Below are 12,109 nucleotides of genomic sequence, written 5' to 3'. Positions count from 1 at the left end.
GCTCAAGTGGTAGTGCGCTGGCCTGGCATGTGCAAGGCACTAGGTTTGATCCTCAGCACCACACAAGAAATAAATAAAGATATTGTGTCCACCTAAAACAAACAAACAAAATATTAAAAAAAGAATAAGGGAAAAAGTAAATAATAAAAAAATTCAGAAGAATAAAACTAAGAATATGGCTCAGGGAGGTAAAAGGATAGAAAGAGAAAAAGAATGAAAGTGGGATAGAAGAATGAGGTATAAAAGATTAACACAGTCCTAATTTTAATCCTATGAGAGTAGAGAATAAGATAAAAGGAAACTCTGAAGATATAATGACAGAACTTTCCAAATCTGAACAATAGAAAAAGAATTCAAATTGCACTATAGATGCTTGGAAGTAACACATATCTAGAGAAAGAAAGAGAAAGTCACATAGAACCAGATTGAGTCTGTTGGGAAGAAAACAAACAAACAAACAAAACAGAAAAATTGTAAAACAATGGGGTGGCAAGTTATGGTACAGGAAATGTGCTGCAGGAATACTTTCAAAATAGCAATTATTCAACACAAACAATAGGCAACTGAAGGAATGGAATGTGATCTCAAATTTGTTAAAGAAATAACTTTTGTGTCCATTTGTGCAACATCATTGAACCCAAATGTATGTATTCTTTATTAAAGATGTATGGAACATTTACCAAAATTATATTTCAAAGTGTTATAAATCCACACAAAATAAAGTTCAAGGAACTAAAGATGTACACAACACATCCTTTTAAAATATTAGAAAATAAGGAATTTGATAACTAAATGGTAACTAGCAATGTGCCACATGATCAGAAGTTAAGAACCACATTTTTGAAACACAAACGAATCAGAGAAGAAATCATAATTGAAACTGCCAAATATTTTTAATTAAAACATAAAAATATAATATACAGAACTGTAGAATTAAAGATGTACAATTAAAATCTTCCTTAGCATGTTAATTTATCTTCAAGTGCATAAACTAGAAAAGTAGAATGGATAAAAGTAGAATGGATAAAAATTAATGTGCTAAGCATCTATTTTAAGAATTCAGAACCAGAAGGGCACATTAAACTCCAACAAATTAGAAACAATAAATAGTCAAAATAAAAGCATAAGTAGGTGAACAAGCAGGGGCACATTCAAGCCTGAACAGCATTCAATAGTAAACACAAACACACACTGGTAAACACAAAACTGAAGGAGTTCCTCAAGAAATAAAGCTGAGTAAAAAAAAAAAAAAAAAAAAATCCAAGCTCAAAAGAATGCATATAAAATTATTCTATTTACTTAACAATGAAAAATTAATAATTTTAGAAAAGGAAAATGAGTTCGTGGATTAATGATTGCTCGGGTTAGGGACTAGGGTAGAGAGGATAGATATGTTAGAAGAGAAACATTATTAAGAGAGTGTGCTAACGGTATGGTTGAACATCTTGATTGTGGAAGAGCTAAATACACAGAATTTCACTGAATTATACACGTGCACACACAGAGATGTGTGCAAATGTAACTGATGAAATTTGAATATATTTTTGATTGAACCAATGCCAATGTTTTGTATTTGATAAAATTCTGTAGTCATGCATGATGTTCACATTGGGGATACTGAGAGAAGTGCATAAGTGGCTTCTCCACATAGTTGTCTAAAACCACTTGTTTATCTAAATTATTTCCAGATAATTTTTGAAAATGAGTTATATAATTTCCTAAATATGCAGTTGGATGATTTTTTAAAAGTTCCCAACGTGCAAATAGCAAATGACTCTTTTCAGAATGTTTGTAATTCAGCCTACATACATCATTCTTTTGAATTCATAGGATTGCTCCAGTCTCTAATGTACTTATAATCATATATGAACCTATAAAACCACACATGTACACACACACACACACACACACACACACACACACAGCCAGAAGTCTGATTGTTGAGCATTGAGGAAACTACAAATATCAGAATTTTACCAGGCTGGGATACATGAGGAAGAGCAAGAAAAAGCAAAATCAGGTACAGGATGATACAAAATATTACTTTCACCCATTTCAATTTATTTCCTTTTGAATGGCTATTTTAAATGGTTGGTTTAAAAAATGGTAAGAAATCAATTCAGAACAATATTTTTTATAATCTTGGACTTCAAATCAAGGAACCAATTTGACCACCGATGTAGCTTTTCTTTCTTCTTTTCCTTAAAAAGAAACAAGCTTATTTCCACAAGCTGCACTGTCCTGTCAATTTTACAAATGTAGTCAATGATTCATGCAAACCAAACAATTCAATGTAACACAATTTAAATAAGGAAGGGAAGCAAATTGTTATATCAGCTCAATCTGAGCAGGCATAATTTCTGTTCCAATGAAACTGGAAACTCACAGGATATTTAACTGTAGCTACACAAAATCCACCGCAAAATTTAGATGTTTAAATGACAAATTTAGTTAGAAAATTGTATTGAGTCTAATATTTTCATCACCAGTGTTTTAATATAAGCATAAACTAACTTTGTGTTTAAATATTTTTATACATTAAGTCTGTGTGTGTGTGTGTGTGTGTGTGTGTGTGTGTGTATTTTTCCCTTTTAGGCCTCGAATATTTCATTTAGTGCTTGGAAGTTTTAGACTCTCCCTGATTATGCCCATATGATAAAAAGCACCCTTCATGTCCTTCCACTTCTATTCTAGGATTGTGGTTCTCTAATGTTTAGCATGCCCCAGAGTCACTCAGAAAATTTACTCAACTAGGCTTCTGTGCCATATCCCTATGTATAAGACTCAGACAGTCTCTGAGAATCTGTGTTTTCTAACAGAGCTCACAGGTGATAATGATTCTTCTGGTTTGGAGACCACATTTTAAGAACCCTGGGTCTCATTCCAGATAAGTGTTTCCATGCATTTAAAAATGAGCCCTAGCTTTTCTGGAATGGCCAATAATTCTTTTTATGTTCACTTTGTCAACTTTAGATTTCTCAGTTTTACTTAAACTGATGAGCTAACAGAGGAGAGAGTGAGAGAGCCACACAGGGACATCAGGTTAAACTTGTCAAAAACTGTAGGTTTTTAAGAAAACCTTAAAAAACACTAGGGTGGGGAGTTATAAGTAATGTGGAGAAGAGAACCTGCAAAATGCCATTAGATGTAAACCTGGCCTTCCACACAAGATAAAAACTACCAGAAGGACTGGAATGTGATTTTCAAATTGTCAAAATAAAGTAACTGCCAATTGGTACACCCATGTAATGGTGAACCCAAAGGAATACTTTCTTATCAAAAATATATGGAGCATTTACCAAAACTGAAAATATGAAATACTGTAAATCACCCCTCCAGGTATTTCAAAGGACTAAAATTACACATCAAATATTCTTTTAAAATATTAGAAAACAAGAAAGAATTCAATAACAAAATGTAACTGTGCTACTCTGTTTCACAGAATTTTATAGAATTGCTACTCCGTGTTTCAAGGTAAAAAAAAAAAATTGAAAAATAATTTCAATATGGGTTTGCAAAATTCATACACCGAAGCCTGTCTACTTTGGTTATCGAAAACCCTCTGAGATGTCACCCACTTTTAATTACTCTTACTTTTTTACACAATTCTTATACTTCTGGCTAGCTAGTTTTTAACTTTTAAAAGAGTAAATTAGAGGCGTAACAATAACCTTTCACAACAATCCAGGTGTGCCAGTCAATTTTCTGTTACTGTGAAAAAATACCTTATATAATCAACTGTTGATGAGGTGGTTTTAAAGGTTTTGATTGATGGTTAGTTGACCCTTTTGCTTTGGGCCTGCAACAGTACAATATCTCATGGTGGAATTCATAGCAAAGGAGGTCTGCTTTCTTGAAAGCAGTTGGGAAACAAAGAACAAGGAGGCAGTCCCCAAGTTCTCAATATTCCCTTCAAGACCATGGGATGACCTAACCTCCTTTTCCTAGGCCCCGTCCCTAAGGGTTTCACATTAGTGCCACAGACTAGAGAACAAACCTTCAACTTGTGGGCTTTGGGGAGACAAGGCATACCCAAACTATAACACTCAGTAAGGGATGAAAATGGGGACATCTAATATCTATTGAGTCCCTGCTGTGTGCAGGCAGTAATCCACTGACATTATCTAGCTGCACCCACCTAAGAACAGAGTCTCAGGGGAGGAAGTGAACAGAAGAGAAAGTTGAACATGAATGCCAGCCCAACTCTTCTAGTCAGCTTTTCCACTGAGGTGACTAAAACACCTGATAAGAACAACTATAGAGGAGGAAAGATTGATTTAGGAGCTCACGGTTTCAGAGGTCTCAATCCATACATGGCAGGCTCTATTCATCTAGGCATGAGGTGAGGCAGGATGTCATGGCAGAAAGGTGGGTCACAGGGAAACAGCTCACAAGATGATCAGGAAGCAGCGAGAAAGAGCGACTCGACTCGCCAGATACAAAATATATACCCCAAAGCTAAGCCCCTGATATCCCGCCTCCTTCAGCCACACCCTACAAATCTTCAGTTACCACCCTGTTAATCCCTATCAGGGATTAATTCACTGACTGGGTTAAGGCTTTCACATCCTAATCATTTCTTCTCTGAACCTTCTTGCATTTTCTCACACATGAGCTTTTGAGGGACACCTTACATCTAAACCATAACACCAACCATTGTTGGCAATCCAGTCATGAGAAGAGTAGGACCAGATTTGCCTGTCACAGTGTTCCATGTTATGCTGAAATGTGTGGAAATTTATACTAAACTTCACTAGAAATACAGGAAGGGTGCGACTGCAGGCAAGGAGTCTTGATGTAGCCCCTTCTGACCCGGAAGCTCTTGACAGCTGGAAACTCTCTACTGACTACATTCTTCTACCTCTGTGCTGAGAAGGAAGAACTCTTATGAGAATATGGATGTTGGTTGCCGATATTTATAGACATGCTAATTAACTGCATAAAGATAAAAACTCAGGGTTATCTTATTCTTTGGGACATATTCTCTCTTGCTTTCAAGAATATATATGCTGAGATTATGTCTTAATCATGTCTTAGCAATTCATCAGGAACATGCAATGTACTGTTTAATAATGCATTGATGATCTCAGGTGCCACCGAAGATTGTCCAGCTTTTGTCCAACATGATACATCTCCAAACATCATTGCAATTTTGTCACCTGACATCCTGTCAGCATGCTGGGTGAGTGTGGAATTCACAAATATTTGGTGCCATGGCTTTCACCCAAGCTTCCATCATTTCTAATCTTGTTGACCTGTTCTCCTAATTGGTTTTCCTGCTTCACTGTGGCCACATTCAACAGCTAGAATGACTTAATGAAAATGCATTCATGTCATAGCTCAGCTCAATGTTTTAAACCAACAGTTGCCCTTATCACTTAAAAAAAAGTGCATGCTCCTTACCCAAAATATTTTAAGGTGCTATATATCTGACCCTGCATCCTCCATGTTGGCTTTCAAACATGCTGATCTAAATTGCACCATGAAGATTTGACAAATACTGTTGGATCTATCTGAACTGCTCTTCCCACAGTTTTCTGCCCAATGACTTCTTCTTAGAGAGGCCTTCCTGACTACTCTATCAGAGATGGTTTTCTCACTCACCCACACTGTCCTCTTCTCCCTTCCCCCACTTTTTTTTCTTCCTCTTTTCAATACTGGAAATGTATGTGTGTATTTGTGTGTGTGTTTGCGTGTTCATGCACACATGTGTATATATGTAATATTATTAATCAGAGAATTTTTTGTGTTGTGCAGTTAGTATAAACACACACGTATTCAAATTGTCCATATTCTGTCTCCTCCACTGTTAATTTAGTTTATCAAAGATACAGATGTCTGTCATATTCATCCCTGTGCAACCAGATACTAAAAGAGTGCCTGTTTCTTACACATTGGGTGATTGTTAAAAACTTGTTAAATAAATTGAATGAAAAATACATATATTCATTATTACCTATGGTTATATATAATGCCAACCATATATATGTATATACATATACAAACATGTACAATGATTATATATACATGTGTGTTTATGTATGCATGCGTATGTGAGAAAACTCATTCAAGATAAAATTCTAGATCTAAAAACCCTTTTAGTTTGAATAAATTGGGTAAAACTCTTAAGTTTTACTTTCCATCTCAATAGGAATTAACAGATTCATATTTACTTAATTAAATGAGGTAACATACAAAAGAAATGCTATCAAAGGGTAACTGCAGCTAAAATAATTGCTAGTTGAATTTGAGTGTCTATTCCAATAATAATGAGTAAATTGCCAAACCTCTCTTTTCCTTTTAAAAAATAAACCCTCATTATTTGGAAAATGTGTTTATGTGAATAATCTAATGTACTGATAATGAAAGATAATGAAGTGGTACTCTTTTATTTTTTAAGTTTGACTATGATTTGCAATTAATTACTTCATACAGCATATTAAATGCACTTTGGTATATATTTATGTTTTGTCTCTGCTGAAATGTATCTTTGAGACAGGCATTGTCTATGAATAGAGGACATACAGACCAACTCATAAAATTACAACTACCTTATATTAGACAAAGGTGCTAAAAGCATGCAGTGGAGAAAGGATAGCATCTTCAACAAATGGTGCTGGGAGAATTGGAAATCCATATGCAACAAAATGAAATTGAATCCCTATCTCTCACCATGCACAAAAGGTAACTCAAAATGGTCAAGGATCTAGGAATTAAACCAGAGACTCTGAGTTTAATAGAAGAAAAAGTTGGCCCTAATTTCCATCACATGGGGTTAGGCTCCAAGTTCCTTAATAAGACACCTATAGCACAAGAATTAAAACCAAGAATCAACAAATGGGACAAATTCAAACTGAAAAGTTTTTTTTCTCAGCAAGAGAAATAATATGTGAGGTGAATAGGGAGCCTACATTCTGGGAACAAATTTTTACCCCTCACACAACCGTTAGAGCTCTAATGTCTAGGGTATACAAAGAAGTCAAAAAGTTAATGCCAAAACAAACAAAACAAACAAACAAAAAAACAAATAACCAAATCAACAAATTGGCCAAGGACCTGAACAGACACTTATCAGAAAAGGATATACAATCAATCAACAAACACATGAAAAAATGCTCATTATCTCTAGCAATCATAGAAATGCAAATTAAAACTACTCTAAGATACCATCTCACTCCAGTAAGAATGGCAGTATGAAGTCAAACAACAAGTGCTGGCAGGGATATGGGAAAAAAGGTACACTCATACATTGCTGGTGGGACTGCAAATTGGTGCAGCCAATTTGGAAAGCAGTATGGAGATTCCTTGGAAATCTGGGAATGGAATCACCATTTGACCCAGGTATTCCTCTTCTCAGACCATACCCCAAAGACTTAAAAACAACATACTACAGGGACACAGCCACATCAATGTTTATAGCAGCACAATTCACAATAGCTAGACTGTGCAACCAACCTAGATGCCCTTCAATGGATGAATGGATAAAGAAAAAATGTGGCTTATATACACAATGGAATATTACTCAGCACTAAAAATAACAAGATCATGGCATTTGCAGGGAAATGGATGGCATTAGAGAAGATTATGCTAAGTTAGCCAATCCCAAAAAAACAAATGCTGAATGTCTTCTCTGATATAAGGGGTAACTCAAAATGGGATAGGGAGGAAGAGCATGAGAAGAAGATTACCTCTAGATAGGGAAGACGGTGGGAGGGAAAGGGAGGGAGAAGGGGAATTGCATGGAAGATGGCAGGACACCCTCATTGTTATACAAAATACATGTATGACAATGTGAGAAAAAAATTGTGTCACATTAGATTGGGTAGAGAGAAGTGATGGAAGGGGAGGGGAGGAGAAGGGAGGAAAGGAAGGACAGCAGAATAAAATAGACATTATTATTGGTGTATGTATATAGGTGACTGCATGACCAATGTGATTCTGCAATCTGTACACTCAGAAAAATGAGAAATAATACCCCATCTGATTCAAATGTATGATATGTCAAGGTGTAACTAATTAAAACAAATAAATTTAAAAAAAAAGAAAAGAAATTGTTGGGAGCATGCTTGACTGTTTACTAAGCAGAATTATTTCCTCAACCCCCCACCAACCACTCACCATGTTTGTTTATACTTGTAAGCCTCAAGATTTATTTCTTCCTCCCTAGACTTATTATTTCCTATTTTCTTAAAATAACCGTGAGTCACTATTTATCTGATCTCTTCAATGTGGTCAGGACACTTGTGTCTTTCTCATATATGTGTCCACGTGGATCTTTTACATTTGTGAACAACTTGTTGAAAGCTATAGCACTTATAGGCAATATCAGATATCATATTGTTTGGCACTTACTTCTATTGCTTAATAGGGTTTTCTGCATATTTATTGTGCATAGCTCCTGAAGAGAAAGTTCTTGAGAATAAGGAATGAGTTACTCATTCCTTTATTTTATTCTGAAGTTGTCATTCTCTTGATACAACTTTACATAAGTATTATTTTTCTTAATATAGGAGTTCCTAATCCTTATAAATACAGATACCCATCTTAGTTAAAAATAATAATAATAATTTTCATTAGCTATGTCACAAAAGAGTAAATAAAGCGTCTTTCATGATCCAAATTCAGCACTTAGTCAGCAGATATGGAAATTAGAGTCTCCAGGTCTCCAGCTGTGTAGTAACCTGTAATTAGACTCTCAGGACTGAGGGTTTTATCATGATCTGGCTTCAGGATAAGACAGTTTATGGTCTGCTACTGATGTAAACTTTTCTAATCTAGCTCTCAAATAGCTGAAATTTATTCCATTTAGAAAGCATTTGTAGTATGCACAGGTGGTCAGGGTTTTGCAAAAATAAGAATTATCCTCTTGTGCTTTCTAATGTAATGTCTGAAGACACAATAAGTAGGGACAAAGATAATGGAAGCTTAGAAACCTAATGTTGTCTGGGAATTTTTCAAAATTCCTTAGAATACCCTAGATAGACTCTGGACAAAATTGTTCACCTGATTACAAAGCAATGCCTATCAGAAAGGTGTTATTTTATTTTATTTCATTTTTTGGTGCTGAGGATGAAACCAAGGGACACTCTACCACTGAGCTACAAGCTCAATCCTTTTTTATTTTGTATTTTGAGACAGGATCTCATTAAATTGGCAAGACGGGCCTTGAACTTGTGACTCTCCTGCCTCAGCTTTCCAAGTAGCTGGGATTACAGGGGTACACCACCATTCCTGGCCCTTTTAGAAGTCTTGAATCTCATTTTCATTGCTTTTCTCCTATTTTTGCTCACACCATTCCTTACAAATTCCCTGTCTTGTCCAGGGCCTGGAGCTGCCCTCTCCATACCCAGGAACTTATCATTCTCATCCTTCTGGCTATACTCGCCATCAACTTGCTATTATTTATGTTCCAATCTCTGAGGAACATGCTAAGATTCTGAAGCTGGTATAAAAACTATAATTCATGATAAAATAATGGTTGAAAGCCCGATGGTAAAACACAGAGCACTTGCATTTCATTTCTGAACTCTAGCTGGCTGTGTGAACATGGTGACACAGCTCTCTTTGTGAGATCTGCAAGTTCCTGAATGTACAAGAGCTTCAGTTTTCTCATGCATGAATAGGCACCATGTAGGAACCCATGACATGGGCTTGTGTTGGAGATTAAATAAAATAATATGTGTAAATTGCCTGTCGAAGTTTTACAGATACATCACAGGCATCATCAGTATCAAAATGAATCCTACTTCCTGACAAAATATTAGCTTTTAAATAATCTTTTCAAATTTTAACTTGAGATGAATAATGATAAAAAGGCATTAAAGTCTATTACTTGTTTGCTTTGTATTTTTATTTTTTGCTTGAAATACCACAAGCTTCATCAAAATGCATGAAAGATACAAAAACCTACCCTATCAAATATAAAAAGAAAGAGCTTTAATCAATGGGACTCTTTCCTTTTAATCTCTTTCCCTATAGAAAAGATGTACCAAGTGAGAATCCTGTTCTCTGTCTCTGGCTATTAAACAAAAGCAACTTCAACAACTTTGATGGTTTAACTCTATTACTTTAGGAAGCCTCACAGGACTTCTTTGAGCTTTAGCAGGTCTTAATGTCAGCATTGTTGTTTTTGTTTGTTTGTTTTTCAATTGAACCAGGTTTAGTCTTGTAAATACTCATGTAACAAAAAGAATATGTGTGATCTGGGTTTTAGCTTTAATTTTATAACTAACCTCAATAGCTTAGGAAAGTCAATTTCTATATCCATATTCACTTCTCAAATATCTTTATTCTTAAAATACTTGCCTTACAACCACACAGGGCAGTCATAAGATTAAAATAAAGTGTGAATTGAAATCATTTGCAAAGAAAAACCACTGTGCGATTTTAGGAATAATTATTTCCATCAGAAGCACCACAGCCAGAAGCCAAATTTGCACATCAACACTTCATTTACTGGCGACATGGGTACATGAGCATTTTAACAAAGATTGTAATTTATGTTTTCATGGCTTTTGCACTTTCGGTGACTATTCATGTTTATGGGCTTTTATCTAAAAAGGAAAAGTCTGTCAAATCTGCAAAATTAATGCCTTTCTAAAATATTTGTTTCAGTGCCATTTGTGATGCTTATGATTCACTTCACTGCTAATCAGAAAGGAGTGGCTAATTATGCAAGCTGGGATTGAGGTCCTGTTGTACATTCTTTGTGAAGTCCTAAGGGTCACCTCTGAGTCTAGGAAAGCAGGACCTGGAAAGTGCATGGAAAGAAAATGTCACTAGCTTTTGGAATCATAGAGAGCCATTGATCTGTGAGAACCTGAACTGAAAACAGTTTCCCTAATGTTCCCAAATCCACTAGCTTCTGACTTTCCCAAATGACGCTGAACCAGAGGTTTTCGTTCTCCAGAAATTCTTAGAAGTGCAATAAAGATGGCCCTGGGATCATTGATGGTGCACTTGTTAGGATGCTTGTCTGGTACTTTGCCCTAGAAAGCCCTAAGAAAAGTGAGGCATCCCTAAGCTTTAGAAGAATATCTGAAAGGTCCAGGTACTAGGCCTATATTTCTTGTTTTCTGTAAATATCTGAGAATAGATTCATATTTAACTGTTGAGATGAGTTTGAATTCTTACCCACAGAAATAAAAGCATATCGTACCCTACGTTGCTTTGGAGAAAGGGAAATAACAAACAAAGAAAACAAAACAGTGCACAGGATACAAATTAATATTACAGCTTTGAAAACAAATTAGTTGAGATACTTAGACTCTCAAGTAAATGATACAAAAATGTCACCATGAAAATGAATTGTACCAAATCATAAGAACATTTCTATATTAAGCATAAAATCATAAAATTTGGCATTCTGTGGGATATTTTCACTTCTAGAAGAATTAATATGCATTGAATGTGAAAATTCAAATTCAAAAAACTCTTAAAATAAGAGAAAACTGAATTTGCTTTGGTAAAAATTCCTGCCTTAGGAAAAGATCTTACTAGCAGGCTACTTTAAGTGGTTTAAAATTAATCATCAATTGGAATAACATAAACTCTATAAAATCATTTCAAATTTAAGGTCAATGCAAATAGAGATGAAGCAATTCAATTTAGACAATTAGATTTACCAAAACTTGATTTGAATGCAAGTTTTCAGTAATATTGCTTTAGATAAAACAAGTCAGAGCAATGAAAATGTAAGATAACTTCCTTGATCCCTGAACTAGGATGGCTGAAGTATCAGGGGTAGCTCAAAGGAAATTTATCATAGATGAAAATAATTTCTGAATCAACCTGAGAAGTAGTGGCTTGTTTTGATTCTGGGAGAAAGGGAGAACCTGGTTTATCCACCACTGCATGAAAACTTACTCCAAAAAATAATAGCTTAAACATTTTGATTTTCTTTGCCATGTATTCTGTATTTCAGAAATTGAGACAAGAACTCTGCAGGAGATTTTTTTTTTTTTCATGTGAATTGGTTTGAGTGACTTATAAGGTGACTGGTGTTAGAACATGCAAAATGGTTTTGCCCAGATGTGTGGTATCTTGGCAGGGACAGTTGTGAGCCTTCATCTCACTTTGTCCACATGATTCTTTCTATAGAGTTAGCTTA

The 12,109-nt window shown here is 35.2% G+C and overlaps 1 protein-coding gene across 4 annotated transcripts in view; it reads right to left on the bottom strand.

The window, feature by feature from the left end:
- The window catches only part of Rit2 (Ras like without CAAX 2), a 387,859-nt gene that overhangs the window by 202,645 nt on the left and 173,105 nt on the right, over positions 1 to 12,109 (bottom strand). The window lies entirely within an intron of this gene.

The sequence above is a fragment of the Ictidomys tridecemlineatus genome, chromosome 13, assembly GCF_052094955.1.
Source record: "Ictidomys tridecemlineatus isolate mIctTri1 chromosome 13, mIctTri1.hap1, whole genome shotgun sequence".
NCBI lineage: Eukaryota > Metazoa > Chordata > Mammalia > Rodentia > Sciuridae > Ictidomys > Ictidomys tridecemlineatus.
This window is presented reverse-complemented; position numbering and strand designations above follow the sequence as displayed.